Genomic DNA, 19315 nt, shown 5'->3' on the forward strand with positions numbered 1-19315 from the left:
AGTTGATGTTGTGATGTGTTTGTTACTTGAACTCTGTGAAGCATTTAATTGGGCTGCAATTTCTGAGGCTGGTAACTCTAATGAACGTATCCTCTGTAGCAGAGGTAACTCTGGGTCTTCCATTCCTGTGGCGGTCCTCAAGAGAGCCAGTTTCATCATAGTGCTTGATGGTTTTTGCGACTGCACTTTTCCGGATTGACTGACCTTCATGTCTTAAAGTGGACTGTCATTTCTCTGTCCTTATTTGAGCTCTTCTTGCCAAAATATGAATTTGGTCTTTTGCCAAATAGGGCTACATACCTTGTCACAACAAAACTGATTGACTCAAACGCATTAAGAAGGAAAGAAATTCCACAAATTAACTTTTAAGGCACACCTGTTAATTAAAATGTATTCCAGGTGACTACCTCATGAAGCTGGTTGATAGAATGCCAAGAGTGTGCAAAGCTGTCATCAAGGCAAAGGGTGGATATTTGAAGAATCTCATATCTCAAATATATTTTGATTTGTTTAACACTTTTTTGGTTACTACATGATTCCATATGTTTTATTTCATAGTTTTGATGTCTTCACTATTATTCTACAATGTAGAAAATAGTCAAAATAAAGAAAAACCCTTGAATGAGTAGGTGTTCTAAAACAACCGGTAGTGTACATAACTTCCTCAATTACCTCGTACCCCTGCACATGGACTTGGTAATGGTACTCCCAATGACAATCAGCTAATCATGGCCACCCGGACTATTTGCACTGCCCTCCCACTCCCACCCCAACTTTTTACGCTGCTGCTAGTTTATGCATAGTCATTATTAACTCTACCCACATCTACATATTACCTCAACTACCTCAACTATTTTAAAAAAAAATTCTCAACACTTTCTTGTTGTTGTTGTTTTATTTTACTTTTTTATTACAAAATAAATGCATTGTTGGTTAAGGGCTGTAAGTAAGCATTTCACGGTAATGTCTACACCTGTTGTATTGTGGCAAATAAAATTTGATTTGATTTGATTTGATGTCATTGCCTCGTACCACAGCACATTGACTTGCTACTGGTACTCCCTGTTTATAGCCATGTTATTGCCTCGTACCACAGCACATTGACTTGCTACTGGTACTCCCTGTTTATAGCCATGTCATTGCCTCGTACCACAGCACATTGACTTGCTACTGGTACTCCCTGTTTATAGCCATGTTATTGCCTCGTACCACAGCACATTGACTTGCTACTGGTACTCCCTGTTTATAGCCATGTTATTACCTCGTACCACAGCACATTGACTTGCTACTGGTACTCCCTGTTTATAGCCATGTTATTGCCTCGTACCACAGCACATTGACTTGCTACTGGTACTCCCTGTTTATAGCCATGTTATTACCTCGTACCACAGCACATTGACTTGCTACTGGTACTCCCTGTTTATAGCCATGTTATTGCCTCGTACCACAGCACATTGACTTGCTACTGGTACTCCCTGTTTATAGCCATGTTATTACCTCGTACCACAGCACATTGACTTGCTACTGGTACTCCCTGTTTATAGCCATGTTATTACCTCGTACCCCACCACATTCACTCGGTACTGGTATTCCCGTGTACTGTATATATATACACGTTATCGTTGCTCATTGTGTATTTATTCCTCGTGTTACTATTTTTTAAATATTATTCTTATTTAATTTTTTGGGATATTCTGCATTGTTGGGAAGGGCCTGTAAGTAAGCATTGTACTGTTAGTCTACACCTGTTGTTTACATGTGACAATAATTAAAAATGTGATTTGATTGATTTGATTTGAAAGAGACTGGCAACCAGGCTAGAAATGTTATTGATGCAGGATCTAAATTCACAACACCGGGTTATTCTAACTTACAGTAGTTATATCCCTTTTGCTTTAATTTCCTAGGGAACGTAAAGAATACTACTGTCAGATATTTTTGCAGCACTGCCCTACTGATTATACCAAGACTGAACTTATTGTGAAGGTTAAGTGTCAAGATCATTATTGACAGTCAGACCCTATTCATAGAGCTGTTTCCTGGGAATTGATTACCAGTCTATTCTACTGGGTATATATATATATATATATATATATATATATATATTATTTATCAAGGCAAGACAACGTTTTACAAGATTAGTGGGGTTAAATTATACATTTTGCCATAATCTCCAAAATTATTAAATTTGTCACTAATTATTGTATATACTGTACGTTCAAGGATTTGATCAAACTCAACAACACAGTGTCAGGTAGGTATTACATTTATTTGGTTATATACTGATGCACAGTGGTAGGTTACTGTTATATCAGGTTATATACTGATGCATAGTGGTAGGTTACTGTTATATCAGGTTATATACTGATGCATAGTGGTAGGTTACTGTTATATCAGGTTATATACTGATGAATAGTGGTAGGTTACTGTTATATCAGGTTATATACTGATGCACAGTGGTAGGTTACTGTTATATCAGGTTATATACTGATGCACAGTGGTAGGTTACTGTTATATCAGGTTACGTACTGATGCGTAGTGGTAGGTTACTGTTATATCAGGTTATATACTGATGCACAGTGGTAGGTTACTGTTATATCAGGTTATATACTGATGCATAGTGGTAGGTTACTGTTATATCAGGTTATATACTGATGCGCAGTGGTAGGTTACTGTTATATCAGGTTATATACTGATGCACAGTGGTAGGTTACTGTTATATCAGGTTATATACTGATGCATAGTGGTAGGTTACTGTTATATCAGGTTATATACTGATGCATAGTGGTAGGTTACTGTTATATCAGGTTATATACTGATGCACAGTGGTAGGTTACTGTTATATCAGGTTATATACTGATGCACAGTGGTAGGTTACTGTTATATCAGGTTATATACTGATGCATAGTGGTAGGTTACTGTTATATCAGGTTATATACTGATGCGTAGTGGTAGGTTACTGTTATATCAGGTTACATACTGATGCATAGTGGTAGGTTACTGTTATATCAGGTTATATACTGATGCATAGTGGTAGGTTACTGTTATATCAGGTTATATACTGATGCACAGTGGTAGGTTACTGTTATATCAGGTTACATACTGATGCATAGTGGTAGGTTACACAGTAACAGGACAGCAGCAGGAGGGATAGTGAGATAAATTGGGGTCAATAGAGGTCAAGGGTCACTGTGTACTGATTATCTGGTATAATAAAACCTTGTCAGCCATTAGGTTTTATGTGATGATGGTGTCTTCTATATGTACCTCTGTTTCAATGGCTAAAGGCTATTAGTGGGGGCAGTTTAGTTATTTGATTTATTAAACCTTTAACAGGGATTCACATTGAGACCTAGGTCTCTTTTACAAGTGAGCCCTGCGTAATACAAAAATAAACACATCAAATACGAAATCAATAAAGAGGAAATACAAAGAAAAAATAGAATTTAGGGAACAATCTGAACAATTTAATAAAATAGTTTCTATAAGGAAAGTGTCTTCATAAAGTGTCTTTATCAAGTTATATACCATGTCTTGATATCTATATACTATATATTACTGTTTTCCTTTTCAGATGCTTGAGACATCCATTTGTGTGAATAGAGTTCACTGGTGGCTCTATCCAATAGCCTTACTCATTTGAATAGTCATTTGTATGGGCTGTAAATGTCTGTATTTTGAATAGTCATTTGTATGGGCTGTAAATGTCTGTATTTTGAATAGTCATTTGTATGGGCTGTAAATGTCTGATTTGTCTTATGCATGAAAATTAAATTATAATCACCCAGGTATACAGTGGAGAGAGAATTACATGTTCTGGTATAAGTCCTTGATCAGTGAGGCTACAGTTTATCACAAGCACAAATCTTTTTTTTTTTTTTTTTTTTTTACTTGATCCTTTTGCTGATTTCTCAAAGAAATCCCAATCAAGCTCAGCTTACCAACATAAAAATGATTTTTCACTGTGTTGGCTGCAGTGGTAGAGGCTGGAGGTTCGTGGTGCTTAACAGACTTCAATAGCCAGCCAGACCTTTAAGGGATGGTCTTTTGTTTCACAACATTAAAGGTGCACCTCGCCTTTCTTCCAGTGAGTCATTTGTTTTGAATTGTAAATTGTCTTGTAACAGTCATTTAATTGAAAGTTACATCCACGTACATGGGCATGCATTGTTTTGTTTGTGTGAATGGATCATGTTAGTCACATTTCCTAATCGTATTGTCATATTTAATCACTTAGTCCATATTTATTAATCCTATCTTCCGTGTTCCGTGCTATAGAATCCAATAACGTGTTCTAAAATCTAAGAATGTAATTTGCAGCCATTAGATTGATTAAGACAAGGTATTCAGTGGATGTTAATAACATGCTGTGTTGTAAGCAGCAAGCTTTCAGTCAACAGACAGGGTTGCAGTAACAATTTCATTAGCAGTAATGAACAGAGAGAGAGGCCTGTCATTTATGCCACATACTAGGAGCTGTTCGTTTTCGAATCACAGTTTACCTGCACCTGATGGCTAAAATAATGAAACATGATGATAAAATAATGTCATGCATTAGAGATTTTACCTCATGGCCTGAATAGCTAAAACACTAAAACTATGCCATTTGTATTTATTATGGATCCCCATTAGTTCCTGTCAAGGCAGCAGCTACTCTTCCTGGGGTTTATTAAGGATCCCCATTAGTTCCTGCCAAGGCAGCAGCTACTCTTCCTGGGGTTTATTATGGATCCCCATTAGTTCCTGCCAAGGCAGCAGCTACTCTTCCTGGGGTTTATTATGGAACCCCATTAGTTCCTGCCAAGGCAGCAGCTACTCTTCCTGGGGTTTATTAAGGATTCCCCATTAGTTCCTGCCAAGGCAGCAGCTACTCTTCCTGGGGTTTATTATGGATCCCCATTAGTTCCTGCCAAGGCAGCAGCTACTCTTCCTGGGGTTTATTATGGATCCCCATTAGTTCCTGCCAAGGCAGCAGCTACTCTTCCTGGGGTTTATTATGGAACCCCATTAGTTCCTGCCAAGGCAGCAGCTACTCTTCCTGGGGTTTATTATGGAACCCCATTAGTTCCTGCCAAGGCAGCAGCTACTCTTCCTGGGGTTTATTAAGGATTCCCCATTAGTTCCTGCCAAGGCAGCAGCTACTCTTCCTGGGGTTTTTTAAGGATTCCCCATTAGTTCCTGCCAAGGCAGCAGCTACTCTTCCTGGGGTTTTTTAAGGATTCCCCATTAGTTCCTGCCAAGGCAGCAGCTACTCTTCCTGGGGTTTGTTAAGGATTCCCCATTAGTTCCTGCCAAGGCAGCATGTCACGATCGTCGGATATAGAGGACCAAGGCGCAGCGTGGAAGGTGAACATACTTATTTATTAAATGAAACACGAACAAAACAACAAATCGATTCGTGACGTCCACAGGTGCAAAACACAAACCAACACGGAACAAGATCCCACAAACACTGTGGGAAAACCACCTGACTAAATATGGTTCCCAATCAGAGACAACCAGCAACAGCTGATACTCGTTGTCTCTGATTGAGAACCACTCTGGCCAACATAGATATACAAAACTAGACTAGACACAATGAGCACAAAACATAAACTCTACACACCCTGGCTCAACTTAAAAGAGTCCCTAGAGCCAGGGCGTGACAGTACCCCCCCCTCCCCTCCCTAAAAGGCGCGGACTGCGACCGCGCCTAAACATCACCGAACAGGGGAGGGCTGGGTGGGCATTCCTCCTCGGAGGCGGTTCCGGCTCGGGCTTGACCACCACCCTCTACTAACCCCCGTAGTGCCCCTGGTCTGGTCTAGCCCCACTGGCTGGAGCTGGACTGGACTTCGGTGGAGCGGATTGCTCAGGCTCCGGTGTGGAGCAGCTGACCGGTACCTGACCAGGCACCGGTGAAACGGGCACGGGCTGGCGTCGCACCACAGGTTTGGTGCGGGGAGCAGGAACAGGCCGGACCAGGCTGGCGACGCGCACCATTGGCTTGGTGCGGGGAGCAGGAACAGGCCGGGCCGGGCTGGCGACGTGCACCACTAGCTTGGTGCGGGGAGCAGGAACAGGCCGGACCGGGCTGGCGATGCGCACCACAGGTTTGGTGCGGGGAGCAGGAACGGGCCGGGCCGGGCTGGCGACGCGCACCATTGGCTTGGTGTGGGGAGCAGGAACAGGCCGGGCCGGGCTGGCGACGCGCACCATAGGCTTGGCGCGATGGACAGGAACAGGCCGGACCGTACTGGGAACACACACCACTGGCCTTACACGGGGATCAGGAACGGGCCGGACCGGACTGGCAACACACTTCAGTACCTCTCGCCGTGCCTCTACATTTTCCTTCCCTCTATACACCAATGGCTCCCGTAACCCGGTGGCCTTCTCTCCTCGTCCACCAACTCGCCCCTTATCTGCCTCCAGTGGCCCCGTCGTCCCTGCCATGTGCCCCCCCCTAAAAATGTCTTGGGGGTGCCCCTCGCCTGTCCGACGACTGCCCGGTTGGCGCCGCTTCTCCTCTCCTGCCTGGGCACGCTGCTTGGTCCTGTATTGGTGGGATCTTCTGTCACGATCGTCGGATATAGAGGACCAAGGCGCAGCGTGGAAGGTGAACATACTTTTTATTAAATGAAACACGAACAAAACAACAAATCGATTCGTGACGTCCACAGGTGCAAAACACAAACCAACACGGAACAAGATCCCACAAACACTGTGGGAAAACCACCTGACTAAATATGGTTCCCAATCAGAGACAACCAGCAACAGCTGATACTCGTTGCCTCTGATTGAGAACCACTCTGGCCAACATAGATATACAAAACTAGACTAGACACAACGAGCACAAAACATAAACTCTACACACCCTGGCTCAACTTAAAAGAGTCCCTAGAGCCAGGGCGTGACACAGCAGCTACTCTTCCTGGGGTATATTATGGATCCCCATTAGTTCCTGCCAAGTCAGCAGCTACTCTTCCTGGGGTTTATTATGGAACCCCATTAGTTCCTGCCAAGGCAGCAGCTACTCTTCCTGGGGTTTATTATGGATCCCCATTAGTTCCTGCCAAGTCAGCAGCTACTCTTCCTGGGGTTTATTATGGAACCCCATTAGTTCCTGCCAAGGCAGCAGCTACTCTTCCTGGGGTTTATTAAGGATTCCCAATTAGTTCCTGCCAAGGCAGCAGCTACTCTTCCTGGGGTTTATTATGGATCCCCATTAGTTCCTGCCAAGGCAGCAGCTACTCTTCCTGGGGTTTATTATGGATCCCCATTAGTTCCTGCCAAGGCAGCAGCTACTCTTCCTGGGGTTTATTATGGAACCCCATTAGTTCCTGCCAAGGCAGCAGCTACTCTTCCTGGGGTTTATTATGGAACCCCATTAGTTCCTGCCAAGGCAGCAGCTACTCTTCCTGGGGTTTATTAAGGATTCCCCATTAGTTCCTGCCAAGGCATCAGCTACTCTTCCTGGGGTTTATTAAGGATTCCCCATTAGTTCCTGTCAAGGCAGCAGCTACTCTTCCTGGGGTTTATTAAGGATTCCCCATTAGTTCCTGCCAAGGCAGCAGCTACTCTTCCTGGGGTCCTGCAACATTAAGGCAGATATATACGATTTAAAATATTACATGACATTACATTTCATAACACTTTTCACAACACATTAAATGTGTTCCCTCAGGCCACTACTCTACTATCACACATTTACAATACACATCTATGTGTGCGTGTGTGTAGAATGTGCGTGTTAACATGTGTATGTGTGTGTGTGACTCTTCACAGTCCCCACTGTTCCATAAGGTGTATTTTAATCTGTTTTTTAAAAATCTGATTTTACTGCTTGCATCAGTTACTTGATGTGGAATAGAGTTCCATGTAGTCATGGCTCTATGTAGTACTGTGCGCCTCCCATAGTCTGTTCTGGACTTGGGGACTGTGAAGAGACCTCTGGTGGCATGTCTTGTGGGGTATGTATGGGTGTCCGAGCTGTGTGCTAGTATTTTAAAAAGATAGCTTGGTGCATTCAGCATGTCAACACTTACAAAAACAAGTAGTAATTATGAAGTCAATTTCTACTCCACTTTGAGCCATGAGAGATTTACATGCATATTATTAATGTTAGCTCTCCGTGTATGTTTAAGGGCCAGCCGTGCTGCCCTGTTCTGAGCCAATCGTAATTTTCCCAAGTCCCTCTTTGTGGCACCTGACCACACTACTGAACAGTAGTCCAGGTGCGACAAAACTAGGGCCTGTAGGACTTGCCTTGTCGATAGTGTTGTTAAGAATTCAGAGCAGCGCTTTATTATGGACAGACTTCTCCCCATCTTAGCTACTGCTGTATCACCATGATAAAGAGGAGTAAGCAAAATAACTAGGACCCAGGCATAAATTACTAGCACATACAGTGCATTCGGAAAGTATTCAGACCCGTTGACTTTTTCCACATTTTCAAATCAAATCAAATTGTATTTGCCACATGCGCCGAATACAACAGGTTTACACCTTACAGTGAAATGCTTAGTTACAAGCTCTTAACCAACAATGCAGTTTTAAGAAAATAAAAACAAGTGTTAAGTAAAAAAAATAGATAAGAATTAAAGCAGCAGTAAAATAAAATAACAGTAGGTACAGGGGGTACCAGTACAGAGTCAATGTGCAGGGGCACCGGCTAGGCAAGGTATTTGAGGTAATATGTACATGTAGGTATAGTTAAAGTGACTACGCATAGATAATAAACAGAGTAACAGCAGCGTAATAGAGGGGGGTAGCCATGATAGTCCGGGTAGCCATGATTAGATGTTCAGGAGTCTTATGGCTTGGGGGTGGAAGCTGGGGCCTTTTGGACCTAGACTTGGCGCTCCGGTACAGCTTGCCGTGCGGTAGCAGAGAGAACACTCTATGACTAGGGCGGCTGGAGTCTTTTTAGGGCCTTCCTCTGACACCGCTTGGTATAGAGGTCCTGGATGGCAGGAAGCTTGGCCCCAGTGATGTACCCTCTGTAGTGCCTTGCGGTCGGAGGCCAAGTAGTTGCCATACCAGGCGGTGATGCAACTAGTCAGGATGCTCTCGATGGTGCAGCTGTAGAACTTTTTGAGGATCTGCGGACCCATGCAAAATATTTTCAGTCTCCTGAGGGGGAATAGGCTTTGTCGTGCCCTCTTCACAACTGTCTTGGTGTGTTTGGACCATGATAGTTTGTTGGTGATTTGGACACCAAGGAACTTGAAGCTCTCAACCTGTTCCACTACAGCCCCGTCGATGAGAATGGGGGCGTGTTGGTCCTCACTCATCTCAGTCCACGCTCATCTCCTTTGTCTTGATCACGTTGAGGGAGAGGTTGTTATCCTGGCACCACACGGCCAGGTCTCTGACTTCCTCCCTATAGGCTGTCTCATCGTTGTCGGTGATCAGGCCTACCACTGTTGTGTCGTTGGCAAACTTAATGATGGTGTTGGAGTCGTGCCTGGCCATGCAGTCATGGGTGAACAGGGAGTACAGGAGGGGACTGAGCATGCACCCCTGAGGGGCCCCCGTGTTGAGGATCAGCGTGGCAGATGTGTTGTTACCTACCCTTACCACCTGGGGCGGTCCGTCAGGAAGTTCAGGATCCAGTTACAGAGGGAGGTGTTTAGTCCCAGGGTCCTTAGCTTAGTGACGAGCTTTGAGGGCACTATGGTGTTGAACGCTGAGCTCTAGTCGATGAACAGCATCCTCACGTATGTGTTCCTCTTGTCCAGGTGGGAAAGGGCAGTGTGGAGTGCAATAGATATTCCATCATCTGTGGATCTGTTAGGGCGGTATGCAAATTGGAGTGGGTCTAGGGTTTCTGGGATAATGGTGTTGATGTGAGCTATGATCAGCCTTTCAAAGCACTTCATGGCTACAGACGTTTTGTGACGTTACAGCCTTATTCTAAAATGAATTAAATTCCATTTTTTTATTCACCCATCTACACACAATACCCCATAATGACAAAGCGAAAACAGGTTTTTATAAATTTTTGCACATTTATTACAAAATAAACCCTTACCGGCAACCTGCCCTCCTGGAAACAACTGAAGAGTTTAGGGTCAGACTGGGGTGTCCAAATACTGATTGGCTGACCGGCTCAGCTGACTCTTGTCCCTGGAAACGTGGTTCCTAACACATAGGTGTGAAGTGGCCTTCTGTGATAGGGCAATAGACTGACGTCAGGGGATGGTACTTAGAACTCACAAAATGCGTCTCTAAGTCCCAGGGCCAAAGAGAGGTTTTCAGAGAGGGTTCTGGGTAGTACTCATGGGCAATAGTAAAGGTTTTCTACACATCACGATATTGAATGTGTCCCCCAGATGTATTTCCAGCTAAGAGGTATTGTGCGTCACTAACAGAACAATCTCCATGGCATTACCTTGAGTTGCACTTCCGTATGTCTCCCCATCAATATGAATCAACATATAACAGGCATTTATAACCACATTTAATGCTTTCATAATGACATAGTGGAGCAATCGCTGAGCTAAAGTCCCCGGTAGAAGAGGAAGTAAAGCTTTAAATTTAATCAATGTCATAACACTTGAAAACATGTTTTCAGCCATATTGATTCTTTGTGTGGAATGCAATTCTAAAAATACAATTTAACACTGAGGCAAGAAACAGCAACTACCCTGGCTGGCAGTCTAGCTTATGGTGACTGAGTTTTATTTTTTGGAAGAAAGTACAAAATCTGCAGGGCTTGCACTATGACGCGGGAAGCTTCATGAATTTGAGTGGGAGCTAGCAGACAAAATCTAATGCATTTCCACTCCGTATCACAAACCTTCGTCTTTCTTGCAGCTTTACCCATCTAACAATCATTATATTTTATTCAACAACTCCTGCAGGGAATGAATGTGCTGTTGTGGTTTGGTGTGTTTCGTGTTTTCTAGCTAATAAAAGGGATACAAGAAGATTAGTTCACTTCCGGGCTAAAGGATGCAGCCCTGAGTGAAGTAAAAAATCTAAATGCAGCATTAGCATTAGCCTGGGGGCTTGCGAGACTTTCTCACTTCATCTACAGTTTTAAATGAAACACTTCCCTGGAACAAAATCAAATTGGTTTCACTCCATGGTTCTTATTTGCATTGCAAACAATCTTACTGTGCCTGGGAAGAGAGCCACACAATTCACACGTTTTCTGCTTTGTCTGATTGGAATAAAGAAGAGGGCTTTAAAAAAAATATATATATAGATATATATATATATATCTTCCTGTCTGTTCTTCAGATTGAGTTATCAACAATAGCTCCTAAAACTGTAGATACGGGGCTTTCTGAGAGATCTATTGCAGTGGTTCTAGGGCTGTTCGAGCTGGGTTAGAACAAAAGCCTGCACACCTGCAGTTCCATGACCACCCCTGACCTAGAAGAGAAGTGGCAGTGATGAGGGTAGATAGGAGTTCAAAACATGGCATCTGTCTCTGTCTTCAAAACATGGACACCCTTTGACATCTGTCTTGTCATTGAACTCAACTGTGAGGCTGTTCATTAGAGAACAGCAAGCAGAGTTGAGACACCATTTATTTGCACAGGCTAGTGAGAAAACAGTTATGTTGATTTCACTTTTCCTAGCAATTGTATGTTCTGTAATGTATTTTTTTGATGTGTGCATGGACCGCAGGAAGATTAGATGTCATCATGGCATCAGCTAACAGGGAATAAAGACAAAGATGTTGATATCTTTTAGCTAAACTTTTTACTTTGCATAATAACACATTTCAGGATACTTTCCTACTTTTTCGTTTTTGATTGTACGTGTTTAGCACAATAACAATTGATGGATTTAATACAAACTCCAAAGCCAATCCAAGTCCTTGAGAGATTTCCATGCCTTAAGCATGCCTCCTGACTGGTCTCATGGTGACATTGTCAGTAAAAGCCTGCAAGGTTGACTCTGTTTGGCCCAGGGCTAAACCCATATTATCCCTACTTATAATGGAAATGAAATATGTAAATGCTTCAGCATGCAAATGATTGGCTTGATATTATTCACATTGGGGGTTTTGCTCCTATCATGATGCTACCTACTTGGTGATTTGACACTACACTGAGTGTTTACTCAATCATTCACTCAATATTCCAACTGACTCATATGCACAGTGCATTCAGAAAGTATTCAGACCCCTTGACTTTTTCCACATTTTGTTACGTTACAGCCTTATTCTAAAATTGCTTAAATAATTTTTTTCTTCATCGATCTACACACAATACCCTATAATGACAAAGTGAAAACAGGTTGTTAGATATTTTTGAACATGTATTCAAAATGATGAACAGAAATACCCAATTTACATAAGTATTCAGAGCCTTTGCTTTGAGACTCTAAATTGAGCTCAGTTGCATCCTGTTTCCATTCACCATCCTTGAGATGCTTCTACAACTTGATTGGAGTCCACCTGTGGTAAATTAAATTGATTGGACATGATTTGGAAAGGCACACACCTATCAGACAAGAAACCAAGCCATGAGGTCGAAGGAATTGTCCGTAGAGCTCCAAGACAGGATTGTGTCTAGGCACAGATATGGGGAAGAGTACCAAAAACTTTCTGCAGCATTGAAGGTCCCCAAGAACACAGTGGCCTCCATCATTCTTAAATGGAAGAAGTTTGGAACCACCTAGACTTCCTAGAGCTGCCCGGCCAAACTGAGCAATCGGGTGAGAAAGGCCTTGGTCAGGGAGGTGACCAAGAACCCGATGGTCACTCTGATAGAGCTCCAGAGTTCCTCTGTGGAGATGGAAGAACATTCCACAAGGACAACCATCTCTGCAGCACTCCACCAATCAGATCTTTATTGTAGAGTGGCCAGACAGAAGCCACTCCTCAGCAAAAGGCACATGACAGCCCGCTTGGAGTTTGCCAAAAGGCACCTAAAGACTCTCAGACCATGAGAAACAAGATTCTCTTGTCTGATGAAACCAAGATTGAACTCTTTGGCCTGAATGCCAAGCGTCATGTCTGGAGGAAACCTGGCACCATCCCTACAGTGAAGCATGGTGGTGGCAGCATCATGCTGTGGGGATGTTTTTCAGCAGCAGAGACTGGAAGACTAGTCAGGATCGAGGGAAAGATGAACGGAGCAATGTACAGAGAGATCCTTGATGAAAACCTGCTCCAAAGTGCTCAGGACCTCAGACTGGGGTGAAGGTTCACCTTCCAACAGGACAACGGCCCTAAGCACACAGCCAAGACAACGCAGGAGTGACTTTGGGACAAGTCTCTGAATGTCCTTGAGTGGCCCAGCCAGAGCCCGGACTTGAACCCGATCGAACATCTCTGGAGAGACCTGAAAATAGCTGTGCAGCGAGGCTCCCCATCCAAATCAAATAAAATCAAACATTATTTGTCAAATGCGCTGAATACAACAGGTGTAGACTTTACTTACAAGCCCTTAACCAACAATGCAATTCAAGAAGTTTGGTTAAAAATGGCGGACAGAAACCAGGACAGAAACAAGGAAGGAGAGAAGAAGTAATAATAAACAAATCCGTGTGAAGTTTCAGGGAGGACGAGAGGCCAGTGGAGTTCTGAAGGGGACCCCCTGTTGAACCTGGTATTGGATAGCACCATCGAGTACTTGCGGGATCCTGACGACCAGTTCAAGCTGACCGAGGACACGCGGCAGCTGGGCCTGGTGGTTTGTAGAGGGACGTCCGTGGTGCTCATCTGTCCTCAGGACGGCATGGAAGCCATCCCCAACCCCTTCATCCAGCAGCAGGACGGATAGTCGGCCAGCCTCGTTCTCTAGGATGACCTCACAGTAGTCCAATCCCTGGTGTGTATGTCAATTGTATTTCCTTGATTCCTCGCATCCTCTACTTGCCTCGTTCTCAAAATGCATTGGAGGAGAAGATCAGAGGAGAGGAACCTAAGATCTACTCCAATGTGCTTTGAGAATGAAGGAGGATGTGAGGATTCAATTAAATATTATTGCGGTTAGTATAAAAAAAATATATATATAAAAAAAATAATGGATGCACTCACTAACTGTAAGTCGCTCTGGATAAGAGCGTTTGCTAAATGACTAAAATGTAAATGTAAAATGTAAGAAAGAGTTAAGAAAATATTTACCAAATGAACTAAAATAAAAATAAATAAAAAATAACACAATAAAATAACAATAACGAGGTACCGGTACCGAGTCAATGTGCGGGGGTACAGGTTAGTCCAGGTAATTTGTACATGTAGTTAGGGGTAAAGTGACTATGCATTGATAATAGACAGCGGGTAGCACAAGTGTAAAAACAAATGGGTGGGGGGGGGGGGTTTAATGTAAATAGTCTGGGTGGCCATTGGATTAATTCTTCAGCAGTTTTATGGCTTGGGGGTAGAAGCTGTTAAGGAGCCTTTTGGACCTAGACTTGGCGCTCCGGTACCGCTTGCCGTGCGGTAGCAGAGAGAACAGTCTATGACTTGGGTGACTCGAGTCTTTGACCATTTTTTTGGCTTTCGTCTGACACCACCTAGTATATAGGTCCTGGATGGCAGGAAGCTTGGCCCCAGTGATGTACTGGTCCTGATGTACAGGTCCTGACAGAACTTGAGAGGAACTTGAGAGGATCTGCAGAGAAGAATGGGAGAAACTCCCCAAATACTGGTGTGCCAAGCTTGTAGTGTCATACCCAAGAAGACTTGAGTTTGTAATTGCTGCTTCAACAATGTACTGAGTAAAGGGTCTGAATACTTATGTAAATGAGATATTTCTGTTTACTTTTTTATTTATTTTGCAAACATTTCTACAAACCTTTTGTTGCTTCATCATTATGGGGTATTGTGTGTAGATTGATTAGGGGGGGGGGGACAATTTAATCCATTTTAGAATAAGGCTGTAACGTAACAAAATGTGGAAAATGTCAAGGGGTCTGAATACTGTATGTTTTTACTAGTGTGAAACGTGCATGTTATTCAACCAGTCCAATATCTATGGAAAACCGATATACACACAACTGCTTAGAGTATTTCAAAATGGTTTTCTAAAGCTCCTCAAATCAATTCCATACTGCATTCATCTGTCAAAGATTGAATCATGTATTGTCTTACAGTCATTAATGTCCTATCCGTAAGCTATATGTGAGGTGAACGTGTGTCCAGTCAGGTAATGGTTATCTAAAGGAAGAGGGGTCAGGGGTCACCAATCTCTGATACACAAGACGCAGCAGCAGCACATGAAACACGTCCGCCCCTCTCTGTCTGGTGCTTCAGAATCAAAGCGAACCAAGAGGGGCCTCTGTGGCGGAGAGAAGCTCAGAGAAGCTCACGTCTGGGGCGTGTGGGTCTACAGTGTGTCAGCCCCTGCAGTGTCTACCATGCTGATTGTATTAGTGAAGACTCACAGACCTTATTGTGTGTGTGTGTGTGTGTGTGTGTGTGTGTGTGTGTGTGTGTGTGTGTGTGTGTGTGTGTGTGTGTGTGTGTGTGTGTGTGTGTGTGTGTGTGTGTGTGGAGCCCTGTGATTATGCCTGCACTCTGATAGCTGCGCTGATTCACCGGGAAAGTAAACACATGGTCGTGTGGCCACTCACAAAGTAATAGCCTGAGAGAACAGAAACAAAACAAACATTAAACACCCTTATTTGGCATCATGTCCCAAAGCAGGATTAAATACACCCTTCAATGGCATCATGTCCCAGAGCAGGATTAAATACACCTTTAAATGGCATCATGTCCCAAAGCAGGATTAAATACACCCTTAAATGGCATCATGTCCCAGAGCAGGTTTAAATACACCCTTAAATTGCATCATGTCCCAGAGCAGGATTAAATACACCCTTATATATCATCATGTCCCACAACTGGATTAAATACACCCTTAAATGGCATCATGTCCCAGAGCAGGATTAAATACACCCTTAAATGGCATCATGTCCCAGAGCAGGATTAAATCCACCCTTATATGGCATCATGTCCCAGAGCAGGATTAAATACAACCTAATATTGCATCATGTCCCAGAGCAGGATTAAATACACCCTTATATATCATCATGTCCCACAACTGGATTAAATACACCCTTAAATGGCATCATGTCCCAGAGCAGGATTAAATACACCCTTAAATGGCATCATGTCCCAGAGCAGGATTAAATCCACCCTTATATGGCATCATGTCCCAGAGCAGGATTAAATACAACCTAATATTGCATCATGTCCCAGAGCAGGATTAAATACACCCTTATATTGCATCATGTCCCAGAGCAGGATTAAATACACCCTTATATGGCATCATGTCCCAGACCAAGATTAAATCCACCCTTAAATGGCATCATGTCCCAGAGCAGGATTAAATACACCCTTATATGGCATCATGTCCCAGAGCAGGATTAAATACACCCTTAAATGGTATCATGTCCCAGAGCAGGATTAAATACACCCTTAAATGGCATCATGTCCCAGACCAGGAATAAATACACCCTTAAATGGTATCATGTCCCAAAGCAGGATTAAATACACCCTTAAATGGCATCATGTCCCAGAGCAGGATTAAATCCACCCTTATATGGCATAATGTCCCAGACCAGGATTAAATACACCCTTAAATGGCATCATGTCCCAGACCAGGATTAAATACACCCTTATGGCATCATGTCCTAGACCAATATTAAATCCACCCGTATATGGCATCATGTCCCAGACCAATATTAAATCTACCCTTAAATGGCATCATGTCCCAGACCAATATTACAGTCACCCTTAAATGGCATCATGTCCCAGAGCAAGATTAAATACACCCTTACATGGCATCATGTCCCAGACCAGGACTTAATACACCCTTATACGGCATCATGTCCCAAAGCAGGATTAAATACACCCTTATATGGTATCATGTCCCAAAAAAAGGATTAAATACACCCTTAAATGGCATCATGTCCCAGACCAGGATTAAATACACCATATATATAGCATCATGTCCCAGACCAGGATTAAATACACCCTTAAATGGCATCATGTCCCAGACCAAGATTAAATACACCCTTATATGGCATCATGTCCCAAAGCAGGATTAAATAAACCCTTATATGGCATCATGTCCCAGACCAGGATTAAATACACCCTTAAATGGCATCATGTCCCAAAGCAGGATTAAATACACCTTTAAATGGCATCATGTCCCAGACCAAGATTAAATCCACCCTTAAATGGCATCATGTCCCAAAGCAGGATTAAATACACCCTTATATGGCATCATGCCTTTGAGCAGGATTAAATACACCCTTAAATGGCATCATGTCCCAGACCAAGATTAAATCCACCCTTAAATGGCATCATGTCCCAGAGCAGGATTAAATACACCCTTATATGGCATCATGTCCCAGAGCAGGATTAAATACACCCTTATATGGCATCATGTCCCAAAGCAGGATTAAATACACCCTTAAAGGGTATCTTGTCCCAGAGCAGGATTAAATACACCCTTAAATGGCATCTTGTCCCAGAGCAGGATTAAATACACCCTTAAATGGCATTATGTCCCAAAGCAGGATTAAATACACCCTTAAATGGCATCATGTCCCAGAGCAGGATTAAATACACCCTTAAATGGCATTATGTCCCAGACCAAGACTAAATATACCCTTAAATGGCATCATGTCCCAGAGCAGGATTAAATACACCCTTAAATGGCATTATGTCCCAGACCAAGACTAAATACACCCTTAAATGGCATCATGTCCCAGATCAGTATTAAATACACCCTTATGTGGCATCATGTCCCAGATCAGTATTAAATACAGACTGAGCATGACCTACTAAATTATAATAATGAGTTTATATTAAACCCCTTTCATTTGAATCTGCATACTACATTTTATGTTGTGGTTTTATTCCAGTCTAGACCTTTGTTGCATCCCAAATGTCACCGTAGTCCCTACTGTGCACTACTTTTGACCACAGCCCTATAGGAAATATAGGGTGCCATTTGGGATGCATACCATGTTAGTAATCATTTCCTGAGAGCTAGCTAGATCTTTGCGAGGCACATGGTAGACCTCCCTGGGCATAAGCATCTAATAAGGAGAATGAGGGGAGGTGTTGGAGAGTTGAACAGCTGTGATAGTAAATAAGGTTTATGTGACAGAGGGAATGAAGTCTCATCTGTCACCAGGGCAACCATAGAGGTTGTTGATCCCTTGGGGAGGCTAACCTGTCTCGTCTCCTCCACAGCGACTCCTGGGCCATGTCCCAAATGACACCATTTTACCTATCTAGTGGGCCCTAGTCAAAAGTAGTACACTACATAGGGAATAGGGTGCCATGTGGGACGTGGTTCCAGTTCATGGCACAAGCCGCATGCGTTAACCATCTATGATTATAGGTGTTAAGCAATGCTTTTCTTAATGAACACTTGGACCCCATTGATGTTCCATTAGATCATTCTAAAGGAAATATTGCTCAGTCCAATGGTCCAATCTTTGGGTTCCATCAACACTCAGTTGATGACCAGTTGCATTTAATGTGGTCTTATCCTGGTACTTAAACACATCACATCCCTTTTTCCTGAAGAAGAAGAACTATGGAGAACCAGCCAGCACAAACAATATCTGCTTACTGTCACAAGCAAGGCATTGGCTTGGACCAAAGAGCTAATTCTACACAACCACTTTACATCAAAATATTTATTTGAATCACAGCATCTACAGATAGTCCTTGGAGAACATTGATTGGGGACAATTCTGTTTCAAAGTGGGTTTACGGTGGTTTGTTGAGCGATCCATGCCATGGTCTTGGTCAATTTCCCAATCATTAATACAAATTTACATAATGCTGTGTCGTGTTTTGAGAAGAAAATGCAACAGAACAAATGTATTCTACATTAAAGCGTATTAAACCTCCTGCAAAAGATATAGTGAACGCCATGTCCTGATTACCTCCAGATATTAGACTTGGGAAGATGTCCTTCAATTTGAACAAAAACAGCGGTGCAGTTTGGGATTGGCATTGACTGTCAAATCAATGTAGAAGCCATGGACGCTTGCAGTTCAACTCCCTGGGGCATAACATGAATGCTCCTCTTGTTTCCTTGTTGATATCTCCCTGTTTGACAAGCCTGCTATTTCTACCTCGTACAAAGAGATAGAACCTAACAGGCTCATTTGAGCCATTTCTTCAGGGAGACATGGACGTGTAGTCACTTGGATGAGCTGGTTGGACATGAGTCAGGGTGGCAGGGTTTTATACCCATTCAGGCCAACTCACATAGCACACACAGTTCTATAAACACCCCCTACCAACTAAGTTACACTGTCCAAATCATCCATTCAAAGAATGTGTCCTTTTTACGTTAATTTCCCCATTCAAAACAATGAATGTAGACAGAGAATG

General features: G+C 42.9%; 1 pseudogene; it reads left to right on the plus strand.

Annotated features, from left to right (window-relative positions):
- Window positions 1–13427: 13427 nt before the first annotated feature.
- On the plus strand, window positions 13428–13773 carry LOC121545647 (annotated as a pseudogene).
- The last annotated feature ends 5542 nt before the right edge of the window (window positions 13774–19315 follow it).

The sequence above is a fragment of the Coregonus clupeaformis genome, chromosome 26 (genome assembly GCF_020615455.1).
Source record: "Coregonus clupeaformis isolate EN_2021a chromosome 26, ASM2061545v1, whole genome shotgun sequence".
Lineage (NCBI taxonomy): Eukaryota > Metazoa > Chordata > Actinopteri > Salmoniformes > Salmonidae > Coregonus > Coregonus clupeaformis.